The following is a 24,041-nucleotide window of genomic DNA, read 5'->3' on the forward strand; positions in this document are numbered from 1 at the left end:
CTTCACTGGCTCTTGGCCCGTCTCCCTCACTGAGTTGTTAACCTCTTTGCTCCATTGCTGATGTGGCCAAAAAAGCTAGTATGTACACACGGTGCCAAGATGCTAATAATCCGGTTTCATGCCTGACAGTCTCAAAGTGTCCAGACTTAGCATGCTCCGGCGCTCCTATCAGTGGCTCTTGTGAGGCATGCTCAGACAAGAGAGATGGCTCCTGAGCTGGGGGGGTGGGGGGGGTGGGGGTGGGGGTGGGGTGAAAGGAAGCACAGATGGCCAATCTTTGCTTTCTGCTCTGTCCAAGTGAAGCGGCCGCCCGAAGCCGATCCTGTGCCCCCTGGCTGTTTGAAGTTCTGATATGAACAAGTTTAAAGAGCTGAAGAAAAAGCCTCACACATGGCCACATGTAGGAGGAGGGTAGGGGTCGGCGGAAGCCTCGCACAAACACACACACACACACACACACACACACACACACACACACACACACACACACACACACACACACACACACACACACACACACACATACACTTTCGCTATGATGTTACAACAAGGAAAGATACCATTGCAACTTCACTGATGTTTTTTTCTTCTTCTTCTTCCTGTTTTATGATGGAACACACCAGAGTACCTTTAATACAAATTCATTAAATTTAATGATGCTGGGGCCTCTGGATAAAAAAGCCAGGGGTTCAGCAAAGCCTGCATCCTCTGGGGAAAACTGAAAGACCAATCCATCTAATAGTTAGAGATATTTTAGTCTGCAGACCAACATCAGCCATCTCCTGAGCCCTGCAGCAAGGATAAGAAGGTTTAACAAAGGAAATATGAATACAAAACACACACAATCACACTTTTTTTTTTTGTTCTTTTTACCTTTAACCCTATGCAACTCCATCTTGCCTTTTTTTTTTTTTTTGGAAACGAGGATACTGGGAGGGTGAAAAGCATGAAAGGTCTCTGGCAGGACAGGAACCAGGGGTTGTTGCGGTCCTGCACCCGGACCTCCGGGCCAGAACAGAGCCCTTTCAGCCCGCCTCCTGTGGATGCTCATATTCATCATCACACGTTGGTAAAGCCTGTGTATTTTAAAGACCATGCTGCTGCTCCTGTTGGTATGGTAACCATGGATGTACAGACAATAATAATGCGGACCATGGTGACTGAGCCTCAGAGCAATGTGTCATTTGGTAGAACAACCCACTACACTAATGAAAAAGAAAAAAAAGAGAAAAAAAAGAAATGCTTCATGATTCTACAAGTCACTGCACTGGAAAGAGTTTAATGATCGTCTGTGCAGGCGAACAGGTAGGTGACACATTACAGGAAACAACAACAACATCAAGTGTCTCACTAACGTGTTGTTGCAAGAACAGCTCCAGGCTCCTTGACACTGATTCTCTAAAGTGTGTGAAGAACTCTGAGGTGGAGGGTTGGGGGTTGGGGGGTTGGGGGGTTGGGGGTTGGGTGGGTGGTTCCTCCACAAGATCTTCCCACATGGGTGTTTTGATGATAGTGGAGGAGACGCTGTTCAACATGACAGTCTGACATCAACAACAGAAGTTCAACTGACTCGTAACATTTCCATTCTCATTATCCGGTCCACTGACCCTCCTGACCCCTGGATGGAGGTAACATCACCGTCTATCTGGATGTTTACTTGAGGTTTTTCCTGTTTTTGTCACCAGTCGGTAGATGTTATTTTAGGGAGACACCTACAGGATTAGTTAACAATGAAGAACAGATAACATTAGCCTTATCCTTTATATAATAAGTTAACAACACATTTTTGGCAAATTGGTAGTGGTTAAAGCGGCCGCCCCATGTAGAGGCTACAGTCCTCAACGCAGGCGTCCCCGGTTCGAATCCCGCGTCGGGCAGACCTTTTCCTGCATGTCATTCCCCCTCTCTCTGCCTCCCCCTTTCCTGTCTATCTCACTGTGCTATCAAGTAAAGGCAAAAAAGCCCAAAAAATACTTTAAAAAAAAAAGAAATCCCACTAGCCTCCGTAGCGTAGCTCTGAGCAGCTCGTGGCTCTGCTCTGCTGTTCTAAAAACAGCTTGCACAGACAATTACAGGTAATGAACCTACTGCGATGACTATAGGGATTATGGCAATTTGCCAAAATGTTGAACTATCCCTTTACCATAGACACCTGCTATTAAACACCAACATTGACTTTTTCATTGCAACCTGCAGAATTTGCCGCTGTAGCCAACACGCTTCAAACACGCAACCTTTACTTTTTCAATTTTCACTGTACAAGTTTGGATAAAGGAACAAGTGGACACTTTTTTTGGAAATCCCATAAAAACTGGATTTTTCATCATACAACGTGAACAACGCAGATGAAGACACATTTAATTTTCACCCCCCTATCCCTTTACGGGCTCTTTGATGATTTTTTTTTTATTTAAGTGTATTTTTTGGGGCTTTTTATTGCCTTAAATTGATAACGCAGTGGAGTGAGACACAGGAAATGGGGAGCCAGAGAGGGGGAATGACATGCAGGAAAGGGCTGCCCGATGCGGGATTCGAACCGGGGCCGCCTGCAGTGAGGACTATAACCGGCAGCTCTACCAAGTGAGCGAAATACAGCCCCATTTTTAATGATATTTTGGGGGGCTTTTAATGCCTATATTATATTATGATAGGAAAGTATGAGATATGACAAGAATGTAGGGCGGGGACAGGCAAAGATGACAGCAAAGGGCTGCATTACATTGGAGCTACTGTGGTAAGGACTATGTCTCTACAGGGTGAGTGACCAGAGCAGCCTGATCATGTGTCTTTTAACAACTGTTTATATATCATGGTTGATCTATAAAGCAGGGATCCTGTAATCCTGATCCTACAGATGTTTTATGGCCGCTGGGGAGGAGAGAGAAATATCCTCCACAACGTCTTCACTGAAACCAGCAGAGAGAGAGAGAAAAGAAGCTTTCTAAAGAGCTTCCTACAGACAACTTCTTTACAAGTTTGTTACACTGCTGTGGTTCTCCTTCCACTACAGCAGTTTTAGAAGAGACAACAAGAGAGACAACACTTTCACCCTCTACCTAACAAAAAAAAAAACAAAAAAAAACACAGTACAGCAAATGTTTTTTATGTGGGCCTCCTTTGCTGCTCCTCCTGCTGTTTACACAATACATCTCTGTTGTGAGTGGGGGCAGCGGGGAAACAGAGCAGGTGAGATTGGACGCAGCAACAGTTGCAGGTGTAATAGCAGGGAGGGGAGCTTCACTGTGCTTCTCTTTACGGTCTGCTGCTGAGTGGCAAGGCTCCCCTATTAAAAGAGAGGAAGGACATGAACACACACACACACACACACACAACACGCCAGGTGTGACCAACACAAGTTCAGTAGCCAGTGTTAACCACAAGGCTCTGCTGTGATGTGTTCAGCTCAGTGCACTGTGGAAAATCATCAGACACGATACACTGTATGAACTATAGAGGACAAGTTAGATAAATAAATAAATAATATTTATTAATATATTACATTTCTTAAAAAAAAACAAAAACATAATACATAGCCCAAAGCTGGTGTGATGAAACACAGGGTTTCAATCAACAGATGCAAAAGAATAAATCAATCAATGAATCATTATATTGAAATGAAATTAAAAATGGCATATAACACATAAGTTAAGAAAGATAAGATAAGATAAGATGAGATGAGAAGAGGCAAAATTATCAGTGTTGCAGCAGCTGACAACAGTCAAAGGAATATAGAACACACCTAATAAATATAGCAATAAAATAATATATACAGTATACACATTCCAGCAGTAGTGTCTGACAATTTAAACAAGAAATGGTTAAATCTGTACAGATAAACTAATGGTAATTGTCTATTTGTATATGTATTTGGAAAAGTGTACAATCCAGTTACATACTGTATACAGAGTGAAACACTCTGTAGTAGTAATAACTACATTGTACTTTACTGTACCAATTGCCAGAGAAGATAAAGATAGGATTTGACCATACAGGTGGTAACAGACAAAACCTTTAGAAGGGAGCACTATACAGGAGGACGGGTGTGAATATGCACACAGATATGACTGTTGCACTGTGCTGATGTTAGTGGTGATTATACAGGAGGCTGAAAGAAGTGAGCGAGTCTGAGCAAGAAATCAGGGTTACAATGTGCAAACATTGTAGCTACCGTTAGATTATGTGCAAACCAATTTAAACCTGTGTACATTTTTTTTTGCCCAAATATAAATTTTTTTATCCAACAGACATGGAGCTGAATTCACATACCCTTTGCACAGATAATTTTTACTCTTCTCTGGAGAGAGGTTTTTAGTTCCAAGGTGTAAAAACCAGGTTTTTTAAAAATAGCTTTGTTCCAGCTGCTATCACACTAATTATGAACAAGATAAAAAAAACACTGCACAACTCACCAAGACTTTTAATGTACATTTATTGGTGGTTTATTTATTTATTAATTGCTCTTGAAATGCTTTTTATCTTTTTATTCTTTATTGGTATTATTTATTTTTTAGCATTCAGCATTTTTAAATGAATTTATTTTCATTTTAATTCATTGATTCAACTTTTGACCTTTTGTCTTAATTTTGGTAATTATCTTGACTGTTTTAAAGGGGACATATTATGGAAATATCATTTTTTGAAGGCTCTTTAACATATAAATAAGCCCCAAAATGTAATAATTGACAAAAATATCTGTAATTTTCAGGGTCCCTAGGTTGAAATCCATGTGGTTTTACGAGCTGTTCCCTCAGTTGTCTTCCAGTGATGTAACTAGGTTTCAAATTTGCATAATCCCACCCCTACCTGGGACCGGTAGAAGGGGCGGGGCAAGCAGTGGTTCATTTGCATTTAAAGGGACAGGCACTGAAACCAGCCGTTGTGAACAGGGCTGTTTAGAGAGGATGGAAAGAGCTGTGATGTTTGATCCTTGAGGTATTTTGACCACGTCATGTCACAGACATGTCTTTAAGACACCTGGGAACTATTTTAATTTGTGGAAATGGGGCAGAATATGTCTCCTTTAACTTTATTTAAATGGTTTAAATCAAATTATTTTTTTACTCTATTACTGTATGTTGTCTGTTTTAGGTTGTGTGTGTGTGGACGCTTCACAACTGCAGAAAAAGTTTACCATGGGTGCAATAAACTTAACCTGAACCTGAACTCCTTGTATTTGAGTCCAGCTGATGAGCATCTGGCTCTTCAGCTGCTAAATGCTCCACTAGGTTGACCACTCTGTCTGCTGTAGGAGCAGAGTGTGTGAAGTATTCATCAAAATGTTCTCTGCTGTGCTGAAAGAGGCTAAAATACTAAACGCTGGTCAGTTAGTGGAGGTACGATAAGGGTCCTCCTGTGTTATCACAGCTTCAAGTGCTAACAGACCTTGTTGAAAGGCATTCAAAAATGTTATGCACTGTAATTTTCTTGATGGAGTTCAGACTACCTCATTTACAATCGTTTACCTCTCACAATGCTGCCCCGTCCTTTTGTTACCATGGGAACAAGTAGACAAGACCATACAAACTCCGTCCAACCCTGAAAAACGCATTCTCTTTAAAATTCAGATTGTGGGCTCTGTGCAGATAGCAATTAATGACAGTCGTGTGACAGGCATAAAATATCAGGGAAAAAATGAAGATGCTGTTGGTGAAAGGAGCAAACTGAGAGACAAGAGGGAAAGAGGAATAAAGTAGTGGCACTGGGAGACACTGTGTCCTCCTGAGCTTCACTGTAGTGGTGATTGTGGTTGAAACTTGTTGAATGCCTGAGTTGACAGTGACTAGTGTGTGTGTGACTTTGAACAGTTCCTGTATGTGTTGCTGTAGTGGTGGAAATGAAATCACTAAGCAACGTTTAACTCTAACAGCAGCTATACTTCACCACTTGAAGAAACAAGGTCACTCTGGGCGCTGCCACAATGTGCCTCTTCAGATGACCGGTCGACTGTAGACCAGATGAGGAGGTTGCTACTTCAGCACCACGGACAGCGCCAAGGTTTCATCAACACACAGGGCAGTGAGGCTTGTTCCCTATGAAATTTAAAGGAGACATAATCTGCCCCTTGTCCACAAATTAAAATAGTTCCCAGGCGTCTTAAAGACATGTCTGTGACAGGCTTTGGTCAAAATACCCCAAGGATCAAACATCACAGCTGTTTTCATCCTCTCAAAACAGCCCTGTTCAGAACGGCTGGTTTCAGGTAGGGATGGGGTTATGCAAATTAGAAAACTACAGTAGTTACATCACTAGAAGACAACTTTGGGGGCTGGAAGGCAAGACAAACACCCAAACATATGTTAAAGAGCCTTCAAACAGTGATATTTCCATAATATGTCCCCTTTTAAGATGGAGGAACTTAACAGGAGCGTCCTCTCACTCAGACCCCACCTGCTGGACTCTTGAGGCGACAGCCAGTATCAGTTTGAATTGTTGCCTAATCGTGCAGTCTCTGTCAACTTATCATGTATATTCTTCTTTGTTGTTGTTGCTTTGTCCCACAGTGTAGACGCTTTCCACTAAATGTTTCTCTTCTGTTCAGTTTTAAAATTGATGCACACTTTGGTGCTTTCTCTTGGCATCGCATACTGCTCTGAGTATGCCCAATCAGCACCGAGTAAACCTGCACTGAATGCCTACCCCAAAGCAAGGATTCATTTAGACCGCCTAATTTTGGCCCTATATATAAAATTACCCCAAAGTCCCTGCGGTGGAAACGGTACTATTGGCTACTTGATGGAGGATACATTATGGTCTATCTTTAGGCCAAACAAACTCTCAAAAACACACGTACAAAGGGATCAGCAGCATGCAGCGAGAGGTTAAACATCAATGTCTGAAAAGGCCGGTGCATGTTTTTAGTCTCATAGTCTGACATTTGTATCTCAATTGACATCACACAAGAAGGTAAAAGATCATTTTCTTCTGGACAAAGCTGGGATAAAATAAACATTTGAAAAGATCCATTCAAAACTGTAATAAATCCACCATGTGTCTGACTGTGATGGTAAGTGATGGTCAAGGCTTTATTCCACAGGAAACTGACTACTTAACACAATCTGCATAATTATAAAGCAACAAAAATCTAACTTTGTGGGGTTTGCACTATGACTTAGGGTGACACATCTCCATCAACAACGCAACCAGTTCAGTGGCAAATCTCAGAGCACTTGATCAAGACGCTAAATACTGTGAACACACTGTTGTTTACTGCTTCAGTATCGACGCGACCTGCCGCTACTTGGCTACTCGCTGTGATCGGCTCAGGGTGGATAAGAGTTAGGAAGCTGCAAATAGATTTCAGTTTACACCTGCTTTTAAAATGCAGCTCCACAAGTCTCCAGGGACCACTTGTGATTGGATCTCACTTCCCTGGTCTATATGCAAATAAACACATATGTGTTGTTATTTTTAGCCAATTCGACAGACGGGCCTGTGTGTGTGTGTGTGTGTGTGTGTGTGTGTGTGTGTGTGTGTGTGTGTGTGTGTGTGTGAGAGAGAGAGAGGAGGAGAGAGGAGAGGACATGTAGGGGTTGAGTGAATCACTGCTGTGTGTGCAGCTCTACAATAAAATCAGGTTTTAACAACTTGAAACAGTTAAATATTTTGATGATGATAAAACAGTTTAATCAGACTGTGGCAGAGGACATCAGCTGAGTGTGTGAGGCAGTGTGTGAGTTTGTTTGGTAGAAACTCTAAAGCACCGTCTAAATGTGTGAACTAACGGGTAAATGTGGCTTTTAGTGTGAAGAGCTTTCAGTGGTCAATAAGACCAGAGAAGAAAAGCTATGTAAGTGCAGTGAACATCAGAGAAATGGACACACACACACACACACACACACACACACACACACACACACACACACACACACACACACACTAGGTGAGCAGTTCACCAAGTAAAGGAAGGTCAGCAACCGTGTTATAGCTGGAGAGCTGAGTCCTGAAGTCCTGAAGAAGAGACCAATCAGCACCAAGCTGCATTATCCTCCACTCTGCACAACAGTCTCATCCACAGCTGTGGTTAAAGGGATAGTTCAACATTTTGTCAAATTTGCCGGTAACACTTTATAATGAGTACACACTATTAAGCATTAGTTAAGCATTAATAAATATTGAATTCATCATTTATAACACATGAATACTCATTAGTATGTAGTTAGTAAACATAGTTATAAATGTTTTACTCATCATTGATAAGCACAGTAGTTATGGATTAGTAAACACTGAATTCATCATTTATAAAGCATGTTTCTGACGTAAATACTCATTAGTAAGTGGTTTACAATCACAGTTGTAAATGTTTTACTCTTCATTAATAAGCTCATCTATATAAATGATGGATTCAGCATTCCCAAGCGCTCTTACGCGTTCAGTATGAATGGTTAGTGAGTGTTAGTAAATGTTTTATAAAAACTCACAAATTTCATTTCCAATGGATGACTTATAAACAGTTATTAATGCAGGAATTCATGAATTCAGGCAGTTACAAAGCACTTACTACTCGTTAATTAAGTATTTTGTGTGAGCTCATCTAAAGTGGGCACTATCTATGCCTTATAGAGCATTTACAAATGAGATATTAAGATTCACAAGGAGAGACACAACACGATATGGTTCATATTGCATTGTATTTATTGCAACTTGGGAATATTATAAGAGTCTGGTAAAAATAAAACTGATCAACCAGCGCATCCAGCGTTTACCATTTGTATTTTTATAAACGAGTCTGTGGCGGCCGCGACTCTCTCCCTGCTCTCTCCCTCTCGCGCACACACGGGCAGATGGACAGGTCGTGTTGTGACGGTAACATGCTAATGCTAGCTATAGTGTTCTGCTATCCGCCCCCCATGGGGGGGGTTCCCAGAAGTGAAATGGCACCCGGGTACCGCCCAAGCCGAGCGAGTACTCGGATATCGGCTTCAGCCCTACAAACAATACGGCATCTACACTGATATCAGTTCACTCCGAACCATAGACTGTATAAAGCTCCGAACATACATCCATGACCCCGAAGCAGTCTTTTGCCCCCTGTTTTTGGTTGCACGCGCACCGGCGGCCGCTGGACGTGTACGTCGACGAGCCACGTCATCAACGTCACAACGCCTGGACGACGCTGGGAGGCGGCAACACTGCAGCCGGTGCAGCCTGGTGCAGCAGCTAAGATGAATGGAGAGTTGGAGACGGAGAACTCTGCCCAGAATCGACGAGTCCGGCGGACGCGGGCCCAGAAGAAAGCCGGTGTGGAGATGGATATCGAAGTCGGCGGTCGTCAGTGGCACTAGTGGTGAGTATGTGTTCGTTTTGTTTGCTGCCACACATGGTCCATGGATGATAGCTAACGTTAGCTTGTCTGCAGCTGAAGGCTTTAGCTCTCGCTCCCTGACGTACTACCGCGACATGTAAACACACATTTCAGGACTGCTGACTTGTATCATCAGAGCAGCCTCCTTTCATATTTAATAGAGGGGGGACAATAACTGACTCTCACCTGTCAGAATGTGCCTGCTGTAAAGGATAATCATAGCTGAAAATCACAGGTTATTATGTCTGTTCTGATTTTACAAGCCAATGTGTGACTGTGTGTGTGTGTGTGTGTGTGTGACTTAAGTTAAATATCCTTTTTTCCCCCCCTCTTTTCTTTATTTTTAAACTGTTGCTAATTTTCCTTTTTTGTTCTCTAAATTGCAGTCCAAAATCTGGATCAGGCCGTTTCCCGGTACAAGAAAATTCTCTGGCCGTTTGGTCTGCTGCTTTCAAGCGTGTTGGGATGGACCGGAACACTGCTCCAACCGCAGAGAGCTGCCCCCAGCAAATATAAGGAACTGACTTAATTTTTTGATACAGAAAAAAACAAATTAAATAGGCTACAGAAGGATTTTTTTCAAAGAATTATTTGCTGAACTTAAACTTCTGTGATCCACTGTTGGCGTTTTTATTCTGCCATGCTTACCCTTGTTTTACATCAACAGAACAGTTACAATATGTTGGGAAGTTGCAATAAATACAATGCAATATGAACTATCCCTTTGTGTTGTGTCTCTCCTTGGTCTGTTAAGATAACCAAGACTTTTATGAGTCTTGAGGCATTGCAGCCTTAATATCTCATTTGTAAATGCTCTATAAGGCATAGATAGTGCCCACTTTAGATGAGCTCACACAAAATACTTAATTAACAAGTAGTAAGTGCTTTGTAACTGCCTGAATTCATGAATTCCTGCATTAATAACTGTTTATAAGTCATCCATTGGAAATGAAATTTGTGAGTTTTTATAAATCATTTACTAACACTCACTAACCATTCATACTGAACGCGTAAGAGCGCTTGGAAATGCTGAATCCATCATTTATATAGATGAGCTTATTAATGAAGAGTAAAACATTTACAACTGTGATTGTAAACCACTTACTAATGAGTATTTACGTCAGAAACATGCTTTATAAATGATGAATTCAGTGTTTACTAATCCATAACTACTGTGCTTATCAATGATGAGTAAAACATTTATAACTATGTTTACTAACTACATACTAATGAGTATTCATGTGTTATAAATGATGAATTCAATATTTATTAATGCTTAACTAATGCTTAATAGTGTGTACTCATTATAAAGTGTTACCATTGTCGGTGCAAGCTGTTTTTAGATTGGCGGGGCAGAGACGCAGCGGGGGGCAACCGCCATTCCGACATCCCACCAGTCCGACATAGGCCTCTAATTGTCTAAATGGCAACACTTAATTTTCTATCAAATGTCCCATCATTCTGACATTTCTTGCCTCCTATGGTCAGAATGACGGTATTTTTTTTAAACATCCTGCCTTTCCCACAATTCCTTTAATAGTGTATTTTTTCCCCAAAAGATTTTGCACTGGTTGAGTTTAGGCAATGAAGAAAGGAGTTGGTAAGTTTAGTCAAAAGACCAGGTAGAGGCTAAACAGGCCAGATAGATAGAGAGAGTCCAGAAGTAGAATAACACACATTTCCTTATATTGAAAGCCTTGGAATGGTGGGATGATGGCATGTCGAGATAGTGGTATGTGGTCGAATGGTCGTATGTCTAAATGGTCGTATATTGGAGTGGTGGGATGTCAGAATGGTGGGATGTTCTGAGTATTTGCTTCATGTGTCGTTATGTTACATAATAATAGATTATTATTTCATAGCGTGTCGAATGTGCAGGTCACAACATGTCCACGTGAGTGTGAGTTGCAGTTGTTGGATTGTATATTTAGTTTGATGCAGCTCACATCTCTGCTCCGCCGATCTAAAAACAGCTTGCACCGACAGTTAAAGTTATACTGAACCTACTCCTAAGACTATAGGTATTATGGGAATAGGCAAAGATGTGATGCAGCAGCAGGTTGGGATGATAAATGAAGGAGACAAGACATAAAGCTCAGTAACTAATGAGAGATGAGCCATCACAGTGCAGATTTATGTAGGCTCACTATTTGGCAAGCAACATGTCATTGATGCCCTTTTTATCTAATGTGCCATAAACCCCATATAAAGGATTTAAAGTAATTATTGAACTAGCTGTAAAACACTCATAAATCCTTCATAAGGCTAGTCTCACTGTGAAGTGGAACCACATTTTCTGTGCATTTTGGCAGATTAAACAGAGACGCCTGTTTCTCTGTGTGTGAAGACGCCGGTGTGATGTTCGCTCCGTTCTCCACATCGCTCTGGAGAACGGTGAACTGTTTTTCTCACTGTTGTTGAAATGTCGGTGCCTCTCAGGCAGCTGTGCCTCTGTCAAGTGTATAATTAAAACTCTGCTGTGCAATCTTTGGTGTCGTAAACAGCAAAAAAAAAAAAAAAAATCCAAATGCGTTTGGCTTCAGTGGCCGGCGGTTCAGGAAAAAGAAAAAACGCAGTTTAATTCATTGGTCATAATTCAGCGGTCGGAGCAATTTCTCTGCAGCGATGTGTGCTCACAGATGTCACAGTCCCTTTCTCTGTTTGATTATTTTTCATTACTTGAGTCAAATGCTCATCTCTCATGCACACTGGTGCCCTAGTTTAAACCACTGTTCACTGTGTTCGCTGTTTCTCCACAGCACTGAGTGAAGGGAGGTCTGTGACTGTCTTCACCCCGTAGGATATGGACCATCAGGAAATAACATTCTTCTTTTTAAAAGATATTTTTGGGGCATTTGTTGCTTTTAATTGACAGGATACTGAAGAGAGACGGGAGAGTCGGGGATTGATCCGGCAATCATTGCATTGGGACCCTAGGAAGAATAGCCATTGCTCATAAAATGAAGTAATGGCTAATGGGGATCCTAATGAATACACTCAATGTATTGGGCATTGCCAACAAGGGTGGTACACCCAGGGCTGTTGAATAGGGGAGAAAGGTGATGATAATTCAAGGGGCCCAGCGCCCAGTAGGGCCCACAAAAAACCCCAGTAGTCTAATCTTTGTATGACTGAATTATTCTGCATAAGACCCTGACTAATACTCATAGTAAAGCTGCATTAGCATCAAAACAAAGTTAATAAAACATGATAATACATACGTAGTCTTAGAAAAAAAGTGGAAAAGTCAGGGGGCAGAGGCCCAGAATTTATAGCAACGGCCCTGGGTAATAAACACCGCAGCCAACAATGACCCTGTTAGCTGCGGTGTTTTTTTTCTAAAGATTTCAGATGCCAGTATTTGCAGATACAGATGATCAATACCTATTTTTGGTGCCAATTTTATCAAATGAATTTTACCAATAAGCCATCTGAGCATGTTTCTGTAAACAGCCAATCAACAACAATGGGCTCTATGCACAGCTCCACTACTTCCTGAACTTAATGTTGCTCCTTACATTATTGGACAAACTGATAAATCCAGGTGTGTCTGACCGTTGTGACTACTCAGACACACCTGGATTAATCAGTTTGTCCAATAATGTAAGACAGGAAACAAAGGAGCAGCATTAAGTTCAGGAAGTAGTGGAGCTGTGCATAGAGCCCATTATTAGGCCTTGGTCTGAGCGTGCTGCATGCTGATTGGTTAACTGACAAGATTCACTAGTTTAGTTTTTCTCATGTACTCAAATACATATACGGTAGTATTGACTGGCATCGTCAGGGTTTCCAAGAGCACTGGACCCAGATGCAGACTGAGACACCGAAACCAGTATGAAGAAACAAGAACAATCTTATTCACGCCGAAGAAGAATGAATTCACACTGAGCACAGACAATCCAACAACGAGCAACGGGAAATCACTGAGGTGAAATTCATGAGGAAACGAGACACAGGCGGGACAATCAGACACAGGTGAGACACACTAAGGTAATCAGAGGGAGAGCACAGGAAGATGAGAAATGGAACTTCAAAATAAAACAGGAAGTAGAGACAAACCACAACAGTGTTAGAAAACCCTTCAGACTGCATCACCAGCTGCTTCACCTGCTGATCCACCCGACTGAAAGAGAGATGACACTTATGCAGTAGAGTATACGGTGTACTTATGCTTTTGACCTTTGTCAGGATGGAAATTATAAAAATAAAGATGATTTACACTTAAGTAGAAATAATACATTGAAAAACATAATAAAATCAAAATCATAAGAAATAGCCTACCCAACAAATAATGTGAAATAATGACAGCATTTAAAAACAATGAAATTCCATAACATATAGTTTGAGATTTCCCTTTTCAACACTTTTTAATTTAATTTTCCAAAAGTACTGCTGAAGAAACATCTGTCACAATTACACGCACACTCAAACAATTCGACACAGCTGAGAATTACCATGATATTCCACAGGATTGTGTTTGTGTCTCTGTGTAATTAAGAGGACATAAATATGCCAAACAAATGTCTTTTCATTTGCAACCCACACTGACTTCGTTCACACAGCTCTCTCCGCTGTTGTCATGGAGAGGATCTCACCTCCAAAATGCACAAATACAGTCACACACCCGATGAACTGTATTTCTCCGGCTCAGTCTGACACCTGTCTCCTGGTGGTAACACTCAGCCACTCAGAACACACTGAAAGAAACTAACTCCTAACTAACTAACTAACTAACTAACTAACTAACTAACTAACTAACTAACTAACTAACTAACTAACTAACTAACTAACTAACTAACTAACTAACTAACTAACTAACTAACTAACTAACTAACTAACTTGTGTGTTGAACATCAGCATCACACCTCTGGTTCTTGCTTTCAATGGACCTGGACGAAGACATGTTACATGCCTGATCCGACTCAGCAGTGAGAACACACTCTGCCAGCAAATGACTGATTGTTGCAATTCACAGTGCCGAGGAGAGCATCAATAACTACTTTGTTGCTAGGTGATGTAGCGTTTTGTCAGCGTTTTGTCGGCTGCAGCTGCTGCGGACTTGATGCCGTTCATACATCTCCATGTTTTCTGCTGCTTTATTCTGTTGATACAATGAGAAGAAGCAGATTTCTGAAGCTTCATATGGCTTCATGGGATGTAAGGTCACCTGCTGAGGTGGTGCCACTACGCAGCAGGTTCCTTCAGTGCAGTGTGGTGAGATCTGTATGACAAGCAGAGGGAATTAAACTACCAGTTAATTCAGCAAACATTCTTCAAACTCATCATTGACCGGCCCAGACACGAGCACCACTAATCAGAAGTTGATTTTTGAACTGGAAGCCCCCATCCCTCTCTGGCTATCTTTACACTTCAGGTCTTGATACCCAATCCTGATTTGTTGCCTACAGTATATCCCATTTTTCTCGACTGTCGGTTTAAATGTTATTTTAGAAGTGAGCCACATCTGATATGTGTATTTATACCCAAGGCAGTGGATCAGATTACGCGTAGACGCAACTCACAGGTGGCCATATTGGGTCGGTCGACTCTGGCTGCAGTAGATGGGTGATCCAGTCGTCTGCACTAAAATACTTTCTTTCTTTCTTTCTTTCTTTCTTTCTTTCTTTCTTTCTTTCTTTCTTTATATTCCAACCAAGGCAATTTCACAATTTGACAATATCATCACAACATTCCTTCCATTGGTTGGAAGGGAGCAGGGAGAAGATACACTAAAATACTATTCATAACTCTGTGAAATTGTGTCCGTATATAGCTATAATGTTACTATACTGTTACTTTCATAGAAAAGTACATGATTAAAATGATTTGTAATTTTAAAGGGATAGTTCAACATTTTGGCAAATCGGCCCATTGCCTAATCCCTATAATTTTAGGAGTAGCTTAGTTACCTTACAGTGCAAGCTATTTTTAGAATGGCAGAGCAGAGCCGTGAGCTGCTCAGAGCTACGCTACGGAGGCTCATGGGATTTCTTGGTTTCCCTCATCAAACTCATCAAATACACAATCCAACAACTCCACAACGCTCTGGTGGACAAGTTGTGAGCTGCACATTCACCACACTATGAGATAATAACACAACGTTACCACACAGAGTTGTTGGACAATCAATGTCAACTTAGCATTTTAGGCGGTGGGGGGAATATTGGTCACATTTAAGGCAGTGATCGCTGCTACATGGGTTATCAGCGCTATCGCCAAAAAGTCACTATCGTCGCATTATTGATGATGTACGACTCGCAATGCCAGGAAATATCCGATCTGTCTGTTCAGATCACAGATGTATTGGCAGACATCCGATTCCTCTCCCATTTATTTGCACATCTGAAGGAGGCCTCTTTCCCACGTTTCTTCTACTTTCCATTTACACATTCATGTTACAGATCTGATCCGTGCCACCCGAGAGGAGAGAAATCAGAACTGGGTCACTTGAACCATGTGGTGTAAAGACGCCGGCCTCTCTCCCAGAAGTCTCTCTCGCTCTCTGAACTCCAAGAGTCCCCTCGCATTCTCCTTTTAGTCAGAAAAGAAAAAATGGCCATGGCTCCAGTAGGAAGCTGCTGGTGACAATGATTCAAGAGCGGCCGCTGTGTTAAGCTTCCATGAAATGCATCCTGTATTATATGGAGGTCACCTGAGATGCATTATGCCTCAGGTCTGTATAGATTAGATTAGATTAGATTGACTTTATTTTGCACCTTTGTCTCTGGCTTCTCCAATACTGAAAATGATTCATATAAATCCTGAAGAGAAGAGACGAGTTGGACCTGTTTGAAATAAAATTATTTTGTCTGGGGTTTTTTTTTTTTGAGCAAAATGTTTTATTCTCTGTTTTTTTCCGCTGAGCATCAGTATGTGTGTGTGTGTGTGTGTGTGTGTGTGTGTGTGTGTGTGTGTGTGTCCCAGTTTGCACTTAAATTTCTGACTGATTTTGTTAACATTGCCTTTTTGTACAGTTTTAGCAGCAAGTGGCAAGTGACAGCCTTTCTCATATTTGAATTTCTAATTTGTTTTAATAATTAATTATCCAAAAATATTTTTAAACTATTTGTTCCTCCCTCCCCTTCTCTCTCTCTCTCTCTCTGTCTGTCCCCATTTCTCCTTCTCCTCTCTTCTCCTGTTAGATGATGGTGGTTTGTTTATCTCATTCTGAGGGGAGAGGTTGATGCTGTAAATGCATGCTGCCTACAATGTCCTCAGTGAGAAGCCTGAAAGCTCCATAAAGGAATATTTGTGAAGTTGCAACATACCGTGTGAACAGTATGCCCACCCACAATGCACCATTATTTTGACCTTTTATATAGTACAGCACTTTTCTATTCATGTCAACCACTCAGATGCTTCACACAGTATGCTACTTTCCTCTATACATTACACACTTTCACTCTCACACACGCACACTCACATTCTCTCTCTTACTTCTCAATTCAGACAATTACCTGTACTAAATGGGACATTTTATAAAGTCAGTGTCCCTTGTTGGTTAAAATAGCACAAACATCAGTATATAGTCTATGCAGTGTATTTGCCTTTCCAATTTTTGACCAAGGTCTAGTGAGAACTGTTATTACTTAGGCCTATTACTGACACTATACAGTAATTGCATGCTGTGCCGATTTCACCTTGTTACAGTAATGTTGCTTCACAGTCATCTGTCCAAGTCATTAACAGCTATTTTGAAGATAATATTCGAGCATCACTTGAACAAACAAGAGTTTCCAGTTCATAAACATGAGGACTTTCTGTAGTGTTTTCTGTTTTAAACCCGAGCCACTCCTGGGAGTACTGGGATTTCTTCAAAAAGCATTAATGGAGTTGGATGCTGTGGGTGCAGAGCAGATGAGTAATCTTACCTGTAGTAAGAGACACTGCAGCTTGGATTAGCTTCAGTCAGCTCCGGCTTTTTACCTTCAGGTACCTGGCTGAAGTAATTGACTAGTTTTGCTAACACACCACAAACATATTGCTGTGAAGTGAGCAGCTTTGGGGTTTTGGACTGTTGTTGGCTGAGCAAAAAGCACAGTGGAGATAATCACTGAAGTCATCTCAACCAGAAATGTAAAACACTGGCTGTTTCCCTTTTTTTTTTTTTTTGCTCAGTTGTGAGTGTTTTTGTTTTCTCTGTTGTTTTATCTCTGTAAACTGAGCAGCGTTGGGCTTTTGGCTGTTGGACCTGAAAGCAGAACAGTGATCAACGCTTCTGAAGTCATCGGTTAATGAAAAAAGCCAGTTTTTTCTGTGTTGCTCAGTTTTGAGATTATTGGTTGTTCAGAAATAAACCATCTGGAGACATCACATCACTTAAACCTTTTTATCCAGTAAATACTAACTCAGTTTAGGTTGTTTGTCTTTGTTTAGTAAATTTAGAACATAATTAGATTCCTTATGTTCAACTCAAAGTAAATTCAATAAACATCTTAGATAAAGTCATGGGTTAATTTACAGTAGCAACATAGTCAACAAAAAACAATTGATCTCTATAATGCATCATCACATTCATTATCTTTTATTGCTTTTTTGAAGGTTAATTGTGGTTAACTTTCACAGTGATATGTTTGAAAGAGATTGATCAATAAAGTTTTGAGAAGATATACACTTTATCAAGAATAAATCAAATTGACACAACCATTTCATGAGAAGAGGTAATATATATATATATATTATTCCAACTTTGTGGATAACAGTGTAGTAATACAGGTTATTAAACAGCATTTAGTTAAAATATTTCACCCAGAGCAGAATGAAACCTCTGATCCAAAATAATTGGGTCCTTGGCCTGATCCTGGTCCGCATACAACTACATTTTGGTAGAGTCCGGTTGTGAACCTCCAGTATCGACTGACAGGTGGAAGATTTTCTGTGTCTGTGGATACTAGAATACTAGAATACTCCTGATGTGGCAGTAGCATCTTACAATTGTCATGGTATGTTATTTGGCTCATGGAACTGCAACCATATTGGCCCAGAGGAAAACAAGCAGAGGGCCAATGTATGGTCTGCATTTATTTTACTGTCTCCCCTCTAGTTTGAAATCATTGAAACAATCGTCCCCCATGGAAACACTTGTAGTGAGTGATATGTGTAAATATAGTATGGTCGTGGTTTTGCGGATTGCAGGATCAGTCTGAACTGTTGACATCATCCACCCACCAGCTTTCCACCAGCCATTCCTCCCTCCAAACTAATATCACACCTACGTTTTATTTTGCTATCTTTCCCCAGCAGGTGAAATAGTCATTTGTTTTTAGCCATTAGCTCCCAGGCCATGACTCAGGCTGTATCATTTTATTTGTGGTACTGTATTGTATTATCTGTTATTTCAGCTGGGTGTGGTGAACCAGTGACAGGTTATTTTCCAAAATGAATTTAAAGGGTCATTCTTTGGAGAGGAAATTGAATTTTTTTTTGTTTTTGTTTTTTTTTTGGAAAAGATCTGGATTAATAAGAGAAAGTAGTTTGTTGCTTGCAAACAAAACCTGCTCTTCACTGATGTATATTCTAAGAATGTGTCCCTCTCAGTCGGTAGAATAAGAAACTACTCTGTGAGTAATGCCTTCTCTGGCATCGATCAGCTGACATCGCTTGAGTTTAATAGTTGTGCTTGCATACAATGTGTGAGAATATATGGTTTTGTCTGTTTGTTTTATACTGAACATCCATCCAATCAGAAGAGAGTAAATGTTTGCTGCAATGTGCAACACAGTAGAGAATGGGTAGAGATGAGAAAGCTCTTCTTCCTCCATCCCTGTGTATTGTTATTGTGTTGTCATGGTATCATTTTTTGTTCTTGTTGGTTGTGTTGTTGTGTCTTGTTTTTGTTTTTTGTTGCTTTACCTGTGTGTTTGGTGTTTGTGAGTATGTTGTATTGTAAGCAGTGACAGCTGGCCAATAGAGGGCGCTAGGGCGCCGCCCCACCACTCCCCAGTACCTTGAATAAGACTTAAAAAAAATAATATAAAAATACTTTGAAAAGTATATATTTTTAGATGAGTGAGATTAAAGTGAGTTAAATGTATCACCTGCAATAAAAATGTAGATTAAACATATTGTACGTTGTCTAAAGTTACAGATTGTGCAGTAGTTCCTCTTCAATACACCAGAGCTGATGGTTCATTGATGGTGTGTAAGTCGGAATTTGTAACATCTAACCTATACAAGTATATAAAGTCATTTTTTGAAAATCTGACTGGAGGTGAAGGGCAGAGGAGGATCACAGCAAATACAGTGACATATCAATAAAATGTCAGCAGGAGGGAGAAGAACATGCATCTCCCTCCTGTGACAGGGACAATGTGATTGGCTGGTTGAGACTGAGGTGATATCTGATTGGTGGACACGTGGAGTCAGGAAATGCTCCCTGCGTGTGAAGTTGACTGTTCAGCCATGTTAACTTAAATAAAGGTGCTCAGTCCCCTATGAACCACATAATGACCTACTGTATACAATATCAAACCCCTGATCAACCAAATTAAATTCCAATAGAGGTTTTTTTTTTCTTAAAGATTTTCTTCTGGTTGTGTAAAGTGTCCACAGAGGCAGCAACACATAATAGCTTTAAAGTCTTTCTGATTAAACTTATGCTGAGCTTCATTATCACTGGGGGACACTCAGTGCTGACTGGTTTGATCATGTGGTGAGTGAGCGCTGTGCTATCATCTTTAATTAATGATGTGAGGAACTGTTTGTGGAGCAGCAGCAGGTGGTGGAGATTGTTGCTTGACAAGAGCCTCAGTCTGTCAGGGTTTCAAAAAGACACAGCAAGCCAGGGCTAGCTGTTAGCATGCTAACTTCACAAGAGGAAAAGTGATAGAGACGCAGTTACTTGTCAGTACAAAAATACAGTGTAATGCAGAATCCTTAAAGGTCCAGTGTGTAATATTTGGCAAGGTTTATTGGCAAAATCTGAATATACTACCCGTCGCTATAAAATTAAATTAGTTTGGTTTTTGTAGCCTTATAATTATTATTTTATAGCAAGGGTCTTGCTTTAAAGGAGACGTATTATGTGACCTTTTCACAAATTAAAATAATTTGTCTTAAAGACGTGTCTGTGACATGCTTTGATCAAAAAACCCCAAGGATCAAACATCACAGCTCTTTTCATCCTCTCAAAACAGCCCTGTTCAGAACGGCTGGTTCCAGTGCCTGACCCTTTAAATGCAAATGAACCACTGCTTGCCCCGCCCCTTCTACTGGTCCCAGGTAGGGGTGGTATTATGCAAATTTGAGTCCTAGTTACATCACTGGAAGACAACTGAGGGAACATCTCGTAAAACCACATGCATTTCAACCTAGGGAGTCTGAAAGTTACAGACTTTTTTAAAATTAATTCTCACATTTTGGGGGCCGAAAGGCAAGACAAACACCCAAATATATGTTAAAGAGCCTTCAAAAAGTGATATTTCCATAATAAGTCCCCTTTAAAGAGTGTCGCCATCTTGCACCGCCATGTTTGTACCACATAAAAGTTACTGAATATGGCTTGCCGCATTGAAGGGTTAAAAATTCACAAGCCTCAAAACGCTTCATGGTTGAAATCTAAGGTAGACACACCACATGCTTTGCACTGCGAGCACAAACAACTTGAATCCCCACTTGTGGTTGGTTTGTCCCTCATGTAGCGTTTCATGCCAGTATGTCCCTCGCACGGCGCCATATGTTCATCCACGGAAAGACTTGTGCTGGGATGATAAAATGCCCCACAGGCATTCTCAATCATGTACATGCACACAGGCTCCTCTGAAGAGAACAACCTGAGGAGGTCCAGAGGAGCGAGGCGCAGCAGGCTGCCTCCCTCACAGCAGCAGCAGCAGCAGCAGCATCTTCTCACTCTGTCCTCCATGACCGTGTTTGCTGACTGAGCTGACACTGTTATTTCCTGTGCAGGTGCGATGTTCTCCACATCTCTGTAAAGAATGATGTGAAAAGATATGAACTATTGTCCTTTCACCACATGTTTCACAATTTTTAGAAAGCAAAATCTCAGGTGCTAATAATATATTTAGGTTACAGAGAAATGCTGATCGTGTGTGATATGATACAATTTTTCTGCTTCTTCATGACAGAGGTTTTAATGTGTTGAAGGTGATGTGCTGTGCCTGTGCAGAATAGATGGAGGTAAAATAATACACCTACCCCCTCAGTGAGGTCAAGTCAAAGCTCAGAACATACATGTACTTTATGCTCTTATGTGCCCCCTGAATGACAGGCACACAGAGAGGGGCAGTTAGAGTTATGTTCAGGTCACGTTCTTTGCTTCCTCTGCTTTTTCCTATAGTTCACGTACACCTCAGGCCTCTAAAATAATGGAGGATCTACCAACAGGATTTATGTTGGCCCCTCTTTTCCACTGATCTGGTGACCACCTACGCACCGGCTTCTGGCTCTCCAAACTGGTTCCAGACCAGCACCAACTCCTTGCTGGTCTAGAGCCAAGAACCGATTTCGCCAGGGGCTGGGGGCAGGGTTACCTGACCAACAGGACCAGCACAAAGATATACGTACATTAACGTCATCAATATGTGATTATGTTTGTTAAAGGAGACATATTATGCCCCTTTTCCACAAATTAAAATAGTTCTCAGGTGTCTTAAAGGGATAGTTCAACATTTTGCTATGACATAATAACGGAAAGTTACGAGACAGAGTTGTTTTCGAGGTAAATTAATGCAGAACAGCTGATGCGCGTTCCCGTCAGAGGCAGTTTTTCTCCGTTTTTCTCTGTTTTCTCTAGTCTCGTAACGTTCCATTTTTATGAATGAGCAGGTCACAACTTGTCCACAAGAGTATTTTGGAGTTGTTGGATTGTGTATTTGATGAGGAAAACGAAAAAAAAACTATAGGGATTATGGTAATGGGCAAATTTGCTAAAATGTTGAACTATTCCTTTAAAGACATGTCTGTAACATGCTTCGGTTAAAATACCCCAAGGATCAAACATTGCATACGCTTAATCAGCCCTGTTTAGAATGGCTGGTTTCAGTGCCCATTTTTACGACCGCGTCTCCGGTCTCTGCGTACGATACGATAAATACGATACGATAAACGTTATTGTCCCGTTCAGTGAAATTTGTCTTGGACACTGTAGCTGCGCCATAAATGCCTTAATGGCCACAATGACAAAAACAAAAAACAAAAAGAACAATACACCTCAGCCATATTAATCCACGCGTACTCAGTGTCACACAACAGTCTGCTCGGCGGGAAATCTTCTCGTGACCTGTTTTAAATGTGACACCGTACGCTCGACTATGAAACCTCAAACATCCGTAGACAGTACGCACGGCTCACAGTACGCGCACAGTCTGCCCGAGCCTGTGGGGGCCTTACAGCTCATCAATGGATCTCCTGCCTGCTTGGTTCCAGTGTAAAGTGGTGGAGTGGGAGGCGTGTGGAGCTGAGGAGACTTTGTGTAATCTTAAGTTTTTATTATTTCATGCATGTCCTGCTTTACTTTAAAATCATATATTTCTCTGGTGTGTGTGTCACCGCTGTGACTGCATCGTGCCCCAGTGTTTTGCACTTGTTCCTCATTGTTTGGGCTGTGTCTTGCCTTCTCTTTGTGCCAGTATGTCCTTGTTTCTTTTGAGTTGCCGTCATCTCCAGTGTTAGATTTCCCAGTGTGTGACTTGAGCTCAGTTCATTGACCTTGTCTGAGCCGGCTCCTTTGGATTTGTCTGTCTGTGTTTACTTGCTTTCTCATGTACCGACCCGCTCTACCCAGCGAAGAGACTTTGATTCCTGGAACCTATTTTTGTGTTGAGTGCCTGCCTCGTGTTTATCTCTGTCACCAAGCGCTGACACACTCTTAATCTTGACCTTTTGGGAACCAATGGAGTCTGGGGCCACTGTGCATGTAACCACTCTGCCTGGCTGCTAATCCTGGCTCTGTATTCATGGAAAAAAGCACATCCTGTGATAGAAAATGATACTAGTGTCCATTCAATGAGAATAAGCATGAGTGTGCAGGGAACAGTGAACAAAGAGGTTATTTGTCTTTGTAGGAGGCTTTAACCTTTTTATATTTACATTGCTGCTTGGTATTACTGAAGAAGCACTTTAAAAAATTGGTTAAATTGTGTGACAAAAATAGTCACAATAGGGGATAAATAAAATAGACATAACAGAGAGACAGGCGTAATTGTTGTATAATGTTAATTCAGGAGTCCAACCTGAATTAACCCTAACCCTTATTACAACATAACATGACATAACGCTGTATGATATACCTTAGTATATTAGTTATAATAATATAATAATCAACACAGTATAACATGATATAGTATAGAGTAATCTAAAACAATATAATATAATATAATATAAATTGTACAGCACTTTTCATACAGTAATTGTAACTCAAAGTGCTACACAGAGACATTCCACCCCCCAGCCACCTATCATCCCATCATCCCATAGTCTTTTTGTGACCGGGAGCTGTTAAAACCAGAGCAAACCGAGAAAGCACTATCATGATCTGTAATGAAGAAACACAGGAGATTAAAAACCAAAAATAAAAGTTAAGAAATAAAAAATAATCTCTAAAATTAAGTAAAATAGATAAAAGTATAAAAAGTGTTAGAAATCAACAATAAACAACAAGAGTATAAATTTAAATATGTATATAAATAAATACAGCTACAAATAAAAGCAAGTAAAATCGCATATGATAAAATAATAAAATATTGCGATGAATTATTATAATATAATATAATATATCACAATC

The sequence above is a fragment of the Trachurus japonicus genome, chromosome 10, assembly GCF_045865225.1.
Source record: "Trachurus japonicus isolate A0001 chromosome 10, Traja_1.0".
Lineage (NCBI taxonomy): Eukaryota > Metazoa > Chordata > Actinopteri > Carangiformes > Carangidae > Trachurus > Trachurus japonicus.